This window comes from Dendrobates tinctorius, unplaced genomic scaffold (genome assembly GCF_039654945.1).
Source record: "Dendrobates tinctorius isolate UK_male_01 unplaced genomic scaffold, ASM3965494v1 ptg000246l, whole genome shotgun sequence".
NCBI lineage: Eukaryota > Metazoa > Chordata > Amphibia > Anura > Dendrobatidae > Dendrobates > Dendrobates tinctorius.
In genome coordinates this window covers 1,576,933-1,590,238 of record NW_027361913.1, presented here as the reverse complement: position 1 = coordinate 1,590,238, position 13,306 = coordinate 1,576,933, and positions in this window count along the sequence as shown.

Here is a 13,306-nt window from a genome sequence, read left to right as displayed (position 1 = left end):
CTCTGTGGGAAACTGCAAAGTAACCTCCTCCTCCTCTGCAGAGCTACTCTGCTGCATACCTCTGGGTTAACACCAAGTGGGATCTACAACCTCATTGTTATCCTCTCTGTTCTCTCTCACACTCCTCACCTTGAGAGTCATCCTCATTCTCTTCCTGCCCTGACACCACAGTACAATCCGCATGCACCTCTGGTATCTGAGTGTCATCAGGATCACCTCCACCCCTTGTGGTTAACGTCCGGTGATGAGGGTCTGGATTCTGCTCAGACCTAACTTCATTCGGCCCCGGATCCAACATGAAAAGATTTTGGGCAACATTGTAGATGCTTTCCTCCTCTAGATTCTGTGATTCTTTGGAGCAGACCTCTGATGTCCATGGAATAAAATATGTGAACAGCTCTTCAGAATGATCCATCTGTGCCACCCCACAGTCAGCTGGGCATTTGGAAATTTGTGACACGGGCGAAAAAAGTGATTAGGGTGCCACCTTTGTGGATAGTACTATGTGTGATGTTAAGGTGGAGGAAGAGGAAGAGAGGCCACTTGATGCAGCGCTTGTCATCAACTGGAGCACATGCTCATTCTGGCCCTCATCTACAAGGCATACTGCTGTGCAGCTGCCAAAGAAAGTGAGTGGAGTGGCCCGCTGTATAGTACAAGTTATTTTTAATGGTTTCAACACTCTAACTATTTTACTAATATATATATATATATCTATATATAATTCCCGCACATGTGCTCAGAAGCCCCTCCTCCAGCTTCCTGTATTCTGCCATGTACTGGTAAAACAGGTTTCATTCAGGATTGAGAGGATGTGCTTTTAGCCAATGGACAATAGACTTGTGACATCATTCCCCACACGGTGGGGCTGGACACACCTCTTTTAGCTGGACATAAAGAACTAGGAGACATGGGCTTCTCTCTCTTTTGCTTCCTGGAGGATCAGTGGTGGACTTCTATCAAAATAATGTAGCATATGAATAATGCTTGTTTCTGATTGATGCATATGCATTTATAGTTTATGCTGTTTATTATTTAATCTTATCATTTATTAAGTAAATTCAACTAGTTTTATTCAATTCTCATGTGAACATTTTCTTATTCAATACAATCCATCTGAATCCATTACAATACACCCGTCCAGTAGTAGATCTTGTCAGTGGTCTTTGGATAGAATGAGATGGTGTTTGTTCAGTTGAGCTTTCATTTACATCAACATCTAACTCACATACACGTCAAACACCAAGACTATTCCCCCTTCCACCACAACCTCGTTTTTTCCCACGCCTGTTGTATGTACCCTTCCCCTCTTTTAACCTATTTCACAACTTTAGACCCATAACTGTCAGTCATCTGTCATTAAATGAATTATTTAGTGTGCCTTAAAAACACTGTTATACTAATGATTTTTAAGAGGAAATGTGGTCTTCCGATTTCTCACTGCAACACAGTTTTATCACAAATGATTTGGATTAGCAAATAGAGCAATATTCCAGCACAATATAGTTCGATGCTGGAAGATCGATATCACACAGGACAGGATCCTATCTAGTTGACAAGTTCACTTGCAAAACTAGCAGGAAGGGCTTCTCTGCACTGTGACACTGAGAATATGGTGCCAGCAAAACAAGATGCCCACTTTTTTTCATGGACAGAGAAGCCGCTTTTTTCATTGACATGTGACATATGACTTCAGCAGCCAATGACAGAAGCCCTTGTGTCTGGACGTTGTGGATGGTTTATGCACCCTGATTGGTGGCTGGAATGTACACACATTAAGTTATTAAAGAAGAGGGAAAAAAATTACACTCCACAGCTCCTCTGACCTAGACACACCACCTCCTCTCATCAAACATGTCCCCACCCCGCTCATCATACAGCACCACTATCCTAGCCAAAGCATTAACAAAAGCATTAGTGGAAATGCGATGATTTACCGAACTGTGGCTGAATTTTTGCCGACTTTGAGTAAAAATGCTTGTGTTCAGTTTCACAAATCTAAATGTGCTATGTTTCTGCTGAATTTGAGATTGGTGAACATTTTGTGAACAAGTTTGCTTATCTCTAGTTTGAACCACATTATATTCTCAAATGTGGACTCCTGGCTGCAACACACTATTAGCACAAACGATTTAAACGCGGTAGACACTGGAACGTCAATTTGACACAGGTTACAAAATAGCTGAACAATAAACTGCCAATCTAACTATCTGACTACTTGCAGAAGGAGCATTGCTGTTACACTGACAAAATGGAGCAGAAACATGTCCACTTCATCTCAAGTAATTCGCGCAAAGCATCACTGGGACCGAAAGATGCTGGCAGCGTGGAGGACAGGCGGGAAGGCTCCGGCGACTGTCAGAAGGTGAGAATATGACTATTTTTTATTTTTATCCTATTTTTTATAGGATTATGGTACCCAGGGCCTGGAGAAGAGTCTCCTCTCCTCCAGACCCTGGGTACCATCCGCACATGAAGCGCTCACTTTAAACATGGTGGGAATAGCCACATGCGTAAAGTGAGCGTTTCAATGCAATCCTATGGCTGCAGAATCGCCACGATTCCGCACAAAGAGTGAAATTGCTGCGTATTTTTCCACTATGCGATTCCACAGCGGAAAAATATGCAGCATTAGCACAGTAATGCGGAATCCCATAGAATTGTATGGGATGCGTTTTCTTTATGTTTTCGCAGCGGAAAAATGCAGCGAAAACGCTAAAAAAACACAACGTGTGCACACATCCTGAAAGTTCATTTTTCACAAAAGTATCTTCTCAGAAGGAACATTTTCTTGTAACCTTTGTGTTTCTGTAATACTTTGATTTTCATTTGCAGACAATAGCACACTTACAGTATGGCTTTGTGTTCAATGCAGCATGTAAAGCACAATTTTGCAACCTCTTGTCTTCCTTAAGCCTGGTTTTTACTATTTGTATCCTGGTTCTGTTCATAGTAGCAGGGTATTTCTATGATATCTATGGCATCTTAGATGGGATTTCTATCAGGTTTAAGACATCACCTGAAGTATTGATTAGAACTTGATTACCAGCACAGATTTGCTGAGGCTTGAACTCGCAGTCTGTTTCTTGCTTGCTCTGTACCCTGTAAGTAGGTGCAAGTGTCCTGTTTCACACCCACAGTTTGTCTGCCTTTTGCTAACAACAAGCCATCTAGCATTACAGCTCCAGAATGTAGTAATACCGTATATTTTTTTTCCAATGGGAGAAGTGGGATTTATCTGATAGTTGATTTTCATTCACCTCATTAAATAGCATTCTAAAGCTGGTTTCACATTTGCGTTTTTTAGCGCTGGAAAAAAACGCATACCTGCGCATGCGTTTTTTCCCCTATATTTAACATGGGTGCGCATACCTGCGCGCTGGTAAGCGCATGTATGCGATTTTCATGCGCTGCGTTTTTTTGGGGTGTGCGTTGGTATTTTCCAGACGCAGCATGTTGCATTTTTTGGCCCTGCAAAAAAGCGCATGCGCACATATGCGCACGTTTTGCGCTAAAAATGGCCATTATAGCCTATGGATGCGCATATGTGCGCACTGGCATGCTCATGTATGCGTTTTTTTGCATATGCGTTTTTTTTTTTAACCATGGAATTTAGGGGTTTGGGTTAGAGTTAGGGTTAGTTAAGGGGGTTTAGGGTTAGGGTTAGGGTCAGGGTCAGGGTTAGGGTTGGGGTTTGGGTCAGGGTTAGGGTTAAGTATGGTTTGGTTAAGGGTTAGGGTCAGGGTTAGGGTCAGGATTAGGGTTAAGTATGGTTTTGTTAAGGGTTAGGGTCAGGGTTAGGGTTAGGGTTAGGGTCAGGGTTAGGGTTAGGGTCAGGGTTAGGGTTAGGGTCAGGGTTAGGGTTAAGTATGGTTTTGTTAAGGATTAGGGTCAGGGTTAGGGTCAGGATTAGGGTTAAGTATGGTTTTGTTAAGGGTTAGGGTCAGGGTTAGGGTTAGGGTTAGGGTTAGGGTCAGGGTTAGGGTTAGGGTTAGGGTCAGGGTTAGGGTTAGGGTCAGGGTTAGGGTTAAGTATGGTTTTGTTAAGGATTAGGGTCAGGGTTAGGGTCAGGATTAGGGTTAAGTATGGTTTTGTTAAGGGTTAGGGTCAGGGTTAGGGTTAGGGTTAGGGTTAGTTAGGGTTTAGGGTTTGGGTTAGGGTTAAGTATGATTTGGTTAAGGGTTAGGGTCAGGGTTAGGGTTAGGGTTAGGGTCAGGGTTAGGGTTAGGGTTAGGGTCAGGGTTAGGGTTAGTAAAGTCATGGTTTGGGTAGTGTGAGGGGCCACCTAAAAATGTTGGAAAAAAACGCAAACGCGGTAAAAACGCACTAAAAACGCATACAAACGCATAAAAACGCTGCGTTTTTTTCATGCATGCTCATAAAAATGCTTGAAAAAAACGCAGCAGTTGTATGCTTATGTATGCGTTTTTTCAATGCGTTTTTTTGCGGGAAAAACGCGCTGCAAAAAAAAGCAAGTGTGAAACTAGCCTAAGACTCAGAAATATGGCAACCTCTTCAGCTGGCCATAAAAATGAAATTGTCAATTTTTTAGTTTTGAGTGATTATTATATTTAGGGAAGATGCAGATATTATTATTATTGCTATTATATATTATTATTATAGCACCATTTATTCCATGGTGCCTTACAGGTGAGGAGGGGTATACATAATAAATATAAGGACAGTAATCTTTAACAATACAAGTCACCAACTGGTATGGGAGGAGAGAGGACTCTGCCCACGAGGGCTCACAGTCTACAAGGGATGGGTGAGGATATAATAGGTGAGGGTAGAGCTGGTCGTGCAGTGGTTTGGTGGATCGGTGGTTACTGTCTGAGTGTAATCCAACACAACATTGAATCACACTCAGATGAATTGGGCCGTTTCTCCTCTCTGTCTGAGGAAAAAATCACCACATGCCCGAATTTGATCCAATATTCGGATCGCACTTGGCCATGGCAATGACTCTGAGGAAAACATCGGACTGCACTGGAATCACATCGGATCGCACTATGCTCACACTCTGATCAAGCTCTGATGAGAGTGTTATTGTCATTGACCCAATTCTCTTGGATCAAAAAATCTATGGCCGTCTGCCCGTGTTTTAAAAATGTGTAATTTGCAAAGAGCCATGACCGTCTGCTGCATGCTGGTCTGACATCTCCCAAATTTAAATTTTTCAATAGTTTGCTGAAAAATAGTGATGGTGGCATGATCAATCCTCATTTGCACATACTCATTGACTTTTTGCACTTCAGATCGTTCCTATAAAAAATAATCTGATTTACAATTGATTGTATTATAGCCGATCCTAATGTTGAGTGTGTGGTCAGCTTTTGTGTTCCTCTGAGAGACGCTAAATATACTCGTTTCACAGCATCTAATGGAGCATTCCACATCTATTTTCATCATTTATTTTATATAAATCAGTTAGAAAAACTGTGTCTTTGTATAAAATTAAATAAAAAGCATATTGGAGTTACAAAACAGGTCTGTAATAGGGATGGGCGAGTCTACTCGCTAGGACTCGTTACTCGGCGAATAGTAAGGGACTCGCTGGACTCGTTACTCGGCGAGTCTCCCAGTGATTACTCGCACAGTAACGAGTCCAATGCAAGTCAATGGCAATCCTAGTTTTGTCAGAGTTTTTTTTTCTCACTCGCTAGACACGCTATATCACATCGCTGTCAACAGCGAGTCTGAGCGAGTCTACGATTCCGAGTCCTGTATACTGGATTCGGGACTCACTTAGGCCTCTTTCACACATCAGGTTTTCGGCGTCAGGCGCGATCCGGCGCTTTTGACTAAAACCGGATCCAGCGAAATGCAATGCCGGATCCGGTTTCCCCCCCATTGACTTGCATTAGAGCCGGATCGAGCCGGATGGCCATGCGTTTCATCCGATTTTCGCCGGATCCGGCAATGTGACGCGATCCGGCGTCTGGAAAAAATGGCTACTGTAACGTTTTTTGTCTCCGGCGAAAAAGCCAGACACGCCGGATCCGGCGTGTCCGGCTTTTTCATACAATGAAAGCCTATGAGCGCCGCAATGCGTCGGATCCGGCGACAGCCGGATCCGGTGGCCGGATCCGGTTTCTTTGGTCTGAGCATGCTCAGTAGCTCTGCCCACAGGACATATATAAAAGCAAGACAATGGGACCCCCAGCCACACCCAACATGCCACCCAAGCCAAGAACCAGGAGCAGGAGAAGGCAGCAGACATCTGCAGCAGCAGCACCATCAGCACCACCCCAAATGGAGCAGCATGCTGAACAACGGGAGGGGAGTCCAGCAGCAGATGAGAGACGGTAATTATCAAATCCCCCATTCCTCCAAACTAGGGCTATGGAATATCAAGATATTCATTGGCCCTTTGTTTCTCTTTATTCAACAGCCACCCAATAGATGCAGCAGCAGCAGCAGCAATGGCAGCAGCAGAAACACCACCCACAGCCATGGAGTCTGGCCATGAGGAAGACAGCACATCTTCTGGGAGCCCTCCCTCGCATCGTCAGCGTTTGACGGTAAGTTTTTATTTCCAAAATCCATCATCTCTGTAATATATGTATATTCATTGCCTTTTATTTCAAAACAGGAATCACAAGATGAAGAGGAGCTCCCAGAAGAAGAAGGAAGGGGTGGACAGACACTTGGAGTGGGCTCACAATTGGTAAGTTTTTTGCATCAAACGCAGAAACACAACATCACACTACACACAACACATAGAAAACAATGTTCTGCAGACCACACACAGCAAACAAATGCCTACATCCAAAGACATAACATTTTTTGTTTTCTTCTCTAGTCTTCCCAATCTGGTGCTCGGCCAAGAGGTCCTCGCAGTGCCTCCCTGGGTCGTCGGCGACAGCAACGCGGCGGTCACCAGCGTGTAAGTATAAATATTTTTGCTTTGGTTTTTTTGCACTTTTTATTTCATTTCTTTTGTGGAGGCTAAGGCTAGTTTCACACTTGCTTTTTTTTGCAGCGCGTTTTTCCCGCAAAAAAACGCATTAAAAAAACGCATACAAATGCATACAAACGCTGCGTTTTTTTCCAGCATTTTAATGCGCATGCAGGAAAAAAACGCAGCGTTTTTGCGCGTTTGTATGCGTTTTTTGTGCGTTTGCGTTTTTTTACAGATTTTGGAAAAACCCCACAAAAAAGAAAATACAACCATTCAACAACACACAAGACCAATGGGACTTCATTGTGGGTGTGGTATGTTAATATATATAGACCTTGTCTACAGTATTCTTCACATTTGCTTGATTCTTCTCGTGACCATGGATCTGCGCTGGAAGAGTTTTCACTTCAACTTGGATTTGGACATCGCGATGGCTCAGGCGTATGCAGTTGCTTGCCATGAACAAAGGAAGAGAGAGAGGCAGCGAAGACGGCGGCGTATGTGGATACATCCGATTGTTGAACTCCGGGAGAGCCGTGGGGCATACCACACCCTCTACAGCGAGCTACGTGCAAACCCGGAGAAATTTAATGATTATATCCGGATGTCCCACGAAAGTTTCATGGATTTGCTTGCTCGTGTCCAACAATCCATCCGGAGACAGGACACACAGCTCCGTCTTGCGATTCCTCCTGAAGAACGGCTACTGGTGACATTATGGTATGTTTTAAAAACAAAGGGGTGTGGTCTGATGTTTTTTTTTGGAAATTTAGTATTCAAAACCTTGGGTAATTAGTTTTCGTGAATGTACTAATATCTTATTTTATAGTTTTTAAAAATAATATACATAAATATTAATTTTACTTCTTTGTCTGTTCACAGATTCCTGGCGACTGGAGAAACCCTATCCTCACTACACTTCCAGTACCGTATTGGAATCTCTACCTTGTCTGGAATTGTTGCTGACACCTGCCGGGCTCTCTGGAATGTTCTTTGCCCAGAATTTATGCCCCTGCCCACCGCTGAAAAGTGGATGGAAATTGCTGACAAATTCTGGACAGTATGCAATTTTCCCAACTGTTTGGGAGCTGTTGATGGGAAACACATACGGATCATCAAACCCCAAAGAACGGGATCTGAGTACTATAATTACAAAAAGTACTTTTCAATAGTACTCATTGCAATTGCGGATGCCGGATGTATGTTTGTAGCAGTGGACATTGGAGCATTTGGCCGTGGTAATGACTCGCAGGCTTTTAAAAACTCAGACATGGGCCGGAGGTTGTATGGCAACCAATTTAATTTCCCTATGCCACGGCCTCTTCCTCACACCGAAGCTCCGCCACTGCCCTTTGTAATGGTTGGCGATGAGGCTTTTCAAATGTGCGGAAACTTACTGAAACCCTACTCCAGCCGGGACTTGGACCACACCAAAAAAATATTTAATTACAGGCTGACCAGGGCCAGAAGAACTGTCGAGTGTGCTTTTGGGATTCTTGTTTCCAGATGGCGAATTCTGGGCACGGCCATTAATCTTAAACTTGAAACAGTCGATGAGGTGGTGAAGGCCTGTGTGGTTCTACATAACTTTGTGATGGCTAAAGAGCACCCGACCTTTGAACTGGACGATGATGCTCCTAACCCATTGCCTGAATTCACTCAGCACACTCTCAGGTCATCCGTTGAAGTTGGCCAAATGAGGGACAAATTTGCGGCCTACTTTATTTCTGATGTAGGACGGGTGCACTGGCAAGATGAAATGGTGTAATGTTGTTGTTTATGGTAATAAAAATCCTTATTTGATACCATTACTGAGTGCACTATATTTTTTAAACTCCAATTAATTAAAAAACTTCCCATGTATAACTGAATTTTTTTATGTTCACACACCTGGGCAGGTAAATACACATATGAGTTAAAATTCAGCATTGCTAGTCTGCGTGAAATATATTGGAATGAGCAAAGCTGCAGGCCATGAATCATGAAACCATTTTTTTTCAAGAGAAAATTGTGCAACTAGTTGAAAACAAAGTATGTGATTTTCTCAAAACACAACCCTCAAAACCCAACCCCAATGAAAGTCCATGGGGAATACAAGTAAGTTACACTAGGCCTTGGAATGACTATACTAGGCCGTGGTATTTCAAATATGAGTATATTAGGCCTTGTGCCTACTAGTATATTCATATGTGAAATACCACGGCCTAGTATAGTCATAACAAGGCCACAAGGCCTACTCGATTTTGGCAAACTAGTATCTTGTTTCACAAAACTTGACAAGTTTCAACAGTTTGAAAATAGATTCTAGTTGGTAAAACTAGAGTTATTACACTAGGCCTTGTAATGACTATACTAGGCCGTGGTATTTCAAATATGAGTATAGTAGGCCTTGGGGCTAGTAGTATAGTAATATGTGAAATACCACGGCCTAGTATAGTCATACCAAGGCCTACTGTAATAACTCGATTTTTAACAACTAGCATCTTGTTTCACAAAAAACAAACTGGTGAAACTAGAAAGAAACTTATTTTTTAGACAAGTTTCAACAGTTTGTTTTTCATGAAACCAGATTCTATTTGGTAAAAATAGAGTTATTACACTAGGCCTTGGAATGAATATACTAGGCCGTGGTATTTCAAATATGAGTATAGTAGGCCTTGGTGCTAGTAGTATAGTAATATGTGAAATACCACGGCCTAGTATAGTCATACCAAGGCCTACTGTAATAACTCGATTTTTAACAACTAGCATCTTGTTTCACAAAAAACAAACTGGTGAAACTAGAAATAAACTTATTTTTTAGACAAGTTTCAACATTTTGTTTTTCATGAAACCAGATTATATTTGGTAAAACTAGAGTTATTACACTAGGCCTTGTAATGACTATACTAGGCCGTGGTATTTCAAATATGAGTATAGTAGGCCTTGGGGCTAGTAGTATAGTAATATGTGAAATACCACGGCCTAGTATAGTCATACCAAGGCCTACTGTAATAACTCGATTTTTAACAACTAGCATCTTGTTTCACAAAAAACAAACTGGTGAAACTAGAAAGAAACTTATTTTTTAGACAAGTTTCCACAGTTTGTTTTTCATGAAACCAGATTCTATTTGGTAAAACTAGAGTTATTACACTAGGCCTTGGAATGACTATACTAGTCCATGTTATTTCACATATGACTATACTAGCCCTTGGGTTTGTTTTTAACATGTATTTACCCATCAGTGTGTGTGAGCGGCGCAAACAACATTAATGAAACTTATTAATGGTGAACCACAAATGTAAATTTATTTTTTATCACAAAAATAAAACTAAAAATTATTTTTTACGGCGTTTGGGGGCAGATGGTTTCAATTTGGGGGTGTGCAGGGAATATGCAACACTTGCAGTTGAAGACGGTGTTTGAGGGGAAGGGGCAACAAAACTTGTGGGGGAAGGTAGTCCAGTTAAGGGAATTAAAGTAGGAACACTTGTAGGAGAGGAAATCTGTTCAGGTACATTAGTTGTAATGGCATGTCGCCGTAGGCTTGTGTGCCTGGACCGACTTTGGCCCAATGCCCGCCTTGATTGATTTCGCCTTGAACTAGGGGCAAATATGGAATGCAGGTCCCCCGTCTGCTGGTATGGCTGCTGCTGCTGAGGTGGCGGCTGCTGCTGAGGTGGCTGCTGCTGCTGAGGTGGTTGCTGCTGCTGCTGAGGTGGCGGCTGCTGCTGAGGTGGCTGCTGCTGAGGTGGCTGCTGCTGCTGAGGTGGCTGCTGCTGCTCTTCGTTGTCAGTGCTCGTCCTTGCAGGAGGACTGGTGGCGGCAGTGATGGTCCAGGTTTGCAGAGTGGTGGTGGCAGGGCTACTACATGTTGTTGTAGCGGCAGGGCTGTTCCATGTTTGCCTAGTGGTGGCTGAGCTCCACGCATGCATGGGATTGGCGGTGGTGCTCCAGACAGGAGCAGCGCTTGCCATGGTGGTGTCGGTGAAGTGACCAGCTGCACTCAGACTTGTGGTGGTGTAACGGTGGGTGTCCTGGCTTTGAAGAGAGGTGTCCGTGCAGTGGTATGCAGCACAAGTCGGTAGTGAGGTGAAGCGAGTCAATGGTGGCACAGGTGGAAAGGACACCACTGACTGCTGACCGTACCGATTATGCTGCATAGCCTGCAAGAAAGCATTGTTGCAGGCCTGCAGCACATTCAGCTGTTGATCAGGACTAAGGTGTTCCGCCATGCCCTTTTCAATCTTACTAAAAAAATGGTGTGCTGGTCTGTTGAGGTCGGCCTCCAGACGGTCAAGGCGCTGTTCTACAGAATTGAAGCGGTGTTCAAAGTGGTTAAAACCACGTTCCATCAGTGCAAAACCGCTTTCAACTCTGTCGGACAGTGACTTGAGGCTGGAATTAAATGTCTCGCTCAAATGCATAAACTCGGGCAAGACATTCCTGTCCAAGGCCCTCTGCCGCTGGCGGGTAGTGCCCGCATAACCAGTGGCAGAGACCTGGGACAGGGGAACACCTGATGGCCCAGCTTCCTGGTCACCAGCTGTGTGTGTGTGGGACCTGCAAGGTGCTTCCTGGCTGTCGGATGGCTGGGACGGGTCAGAGGACGTCCGAGGAAGGACCGCTCCAGGGCCAGGTTGCAGGGTGCTGCTCCAGGTGCTGTGGAAGAAAGGAAAATCATTACTACCATGCCTTTACAAGAAGCATCAGCTGTGGATTAGAAAAACACAGATTAATAAAAATAAAAACCCAAAATGTATAATACTTACGATCTTGTGGCAAGGACCGGTCTTAGGAACTGCAACGCGTGATAGTGACGGTATCTAGTTCTGGTCCTTGACGCAGATCCACTGCGAACCTGGCCCTCAGCACGAACATCACTGTTGAAGCGGTCCTTGATCGAACGCCAACGTGTTCGGACTTTGTCCACTGTTGATAAAAAAAAACAGTGCCGTCAAGGACAACAGTCACTGCGTCACAATGTAGCAATACAATACTCAAAGCAGTCACTGTAGACCCCGATGACACTGTTGGGTTTCCTGCTAGAATACGCCTAGCACGAAACCCAACAGTGCCGTCAAGGACAACAGTCACTGCGTCACAATGTAGCAATACAATACTCAAAGCAGTCACTGTAGACCACGATGACACTGTTGGGTTTCCTGCTAGAATACGCCTAGCACGAAACCCAACAGTGCCGTCAAGGACAACAGTCACTGCGGCACAATGTAGCAATACAATACTCAAAGCAGTCACTGTAGACCCCGATGACACTGTTGGGTTTCCTGCTAGAATACACCTAGCACAAAACCCAACAGTGCCGTCAAGGACAACAGTCACTGCGTCACAATGTAGCAATACAATACTCAAAGCAGTCACTGTAGACCCCGATGACACTGTTGGGTTTCCTGCTAGAATACACCTAGCACGAAACCCAACAGTGCCGTCAAGGACAACAGTCACTGCGTCACAATGTAGCAATACAATACTCAAAGCAGTCACTGTAGACCACGATGACACTGTTGGGTTTCCTGCTAGAATACGCCTAGCACGAAACCCAACAGTGCCGTCAAGGACAACAGTCACTGCGGCACAATGTAGCAATACAATACTCAAAGCAGTCACTGCAGACCCCGATGACACTGTTGGGTTTCCTGCTAGAATACGCCTAGCACGAAACCCAACAGTGCCGTCAAGGACAACAGTCACTGCGGCACAATACAGAGCAGGGAAATACTCACTAAACGCCTTTTTGGCGGATGCTGTGGCGCTGTCCCAGCCATCCATCAACGCTGCGGCCACCTCATTCCATAGCCGCCGGGTCACCACATTGTCCTTGTACAGCCGGTCACGGCTGTCCCACAACGGCGAACGCTCCTGGACCAGGCTGATGAGCTGCTCATTATCCAGGTAGACGTCTTCATCCCGTTGTGGAACCTAGACAAAACACATTCATTAGAATAATCAAATTTAAATTGACTAAAAAGTTACAAAAAAAGAAACAAAAAAAAGAGTAAAAATAGAAGATAAAAAAAAAATAAAGAACATTACAAATCATTTGATACTTACATTCCGTATCACCACCGGGACTTGGCTTCGCTGCTCCTGCTCTTCGCCCTCACTATTCCCGTCCACAGATGATGATGACGATATCTGAAAGTTGAAAAAAACGTAAGAGATTTGGAGAAGCAGCAGATATACTTACCAGATGCACGAAAATAATCACCTCACGGTCTGCTTGCGCCAATTCCTGCCGCGATGGGGAATACTCAGATTCTGAAGACATACTGCATGTAAAAATAATAAAAATCATTAGTACATACATAATTTAAAAGGACAGGCATATAATGTAATATACTCACATTCTTTGCTGATATAATGGGTTCTTGGTTGAATGTCTGCTCTTCAATCTGTCTA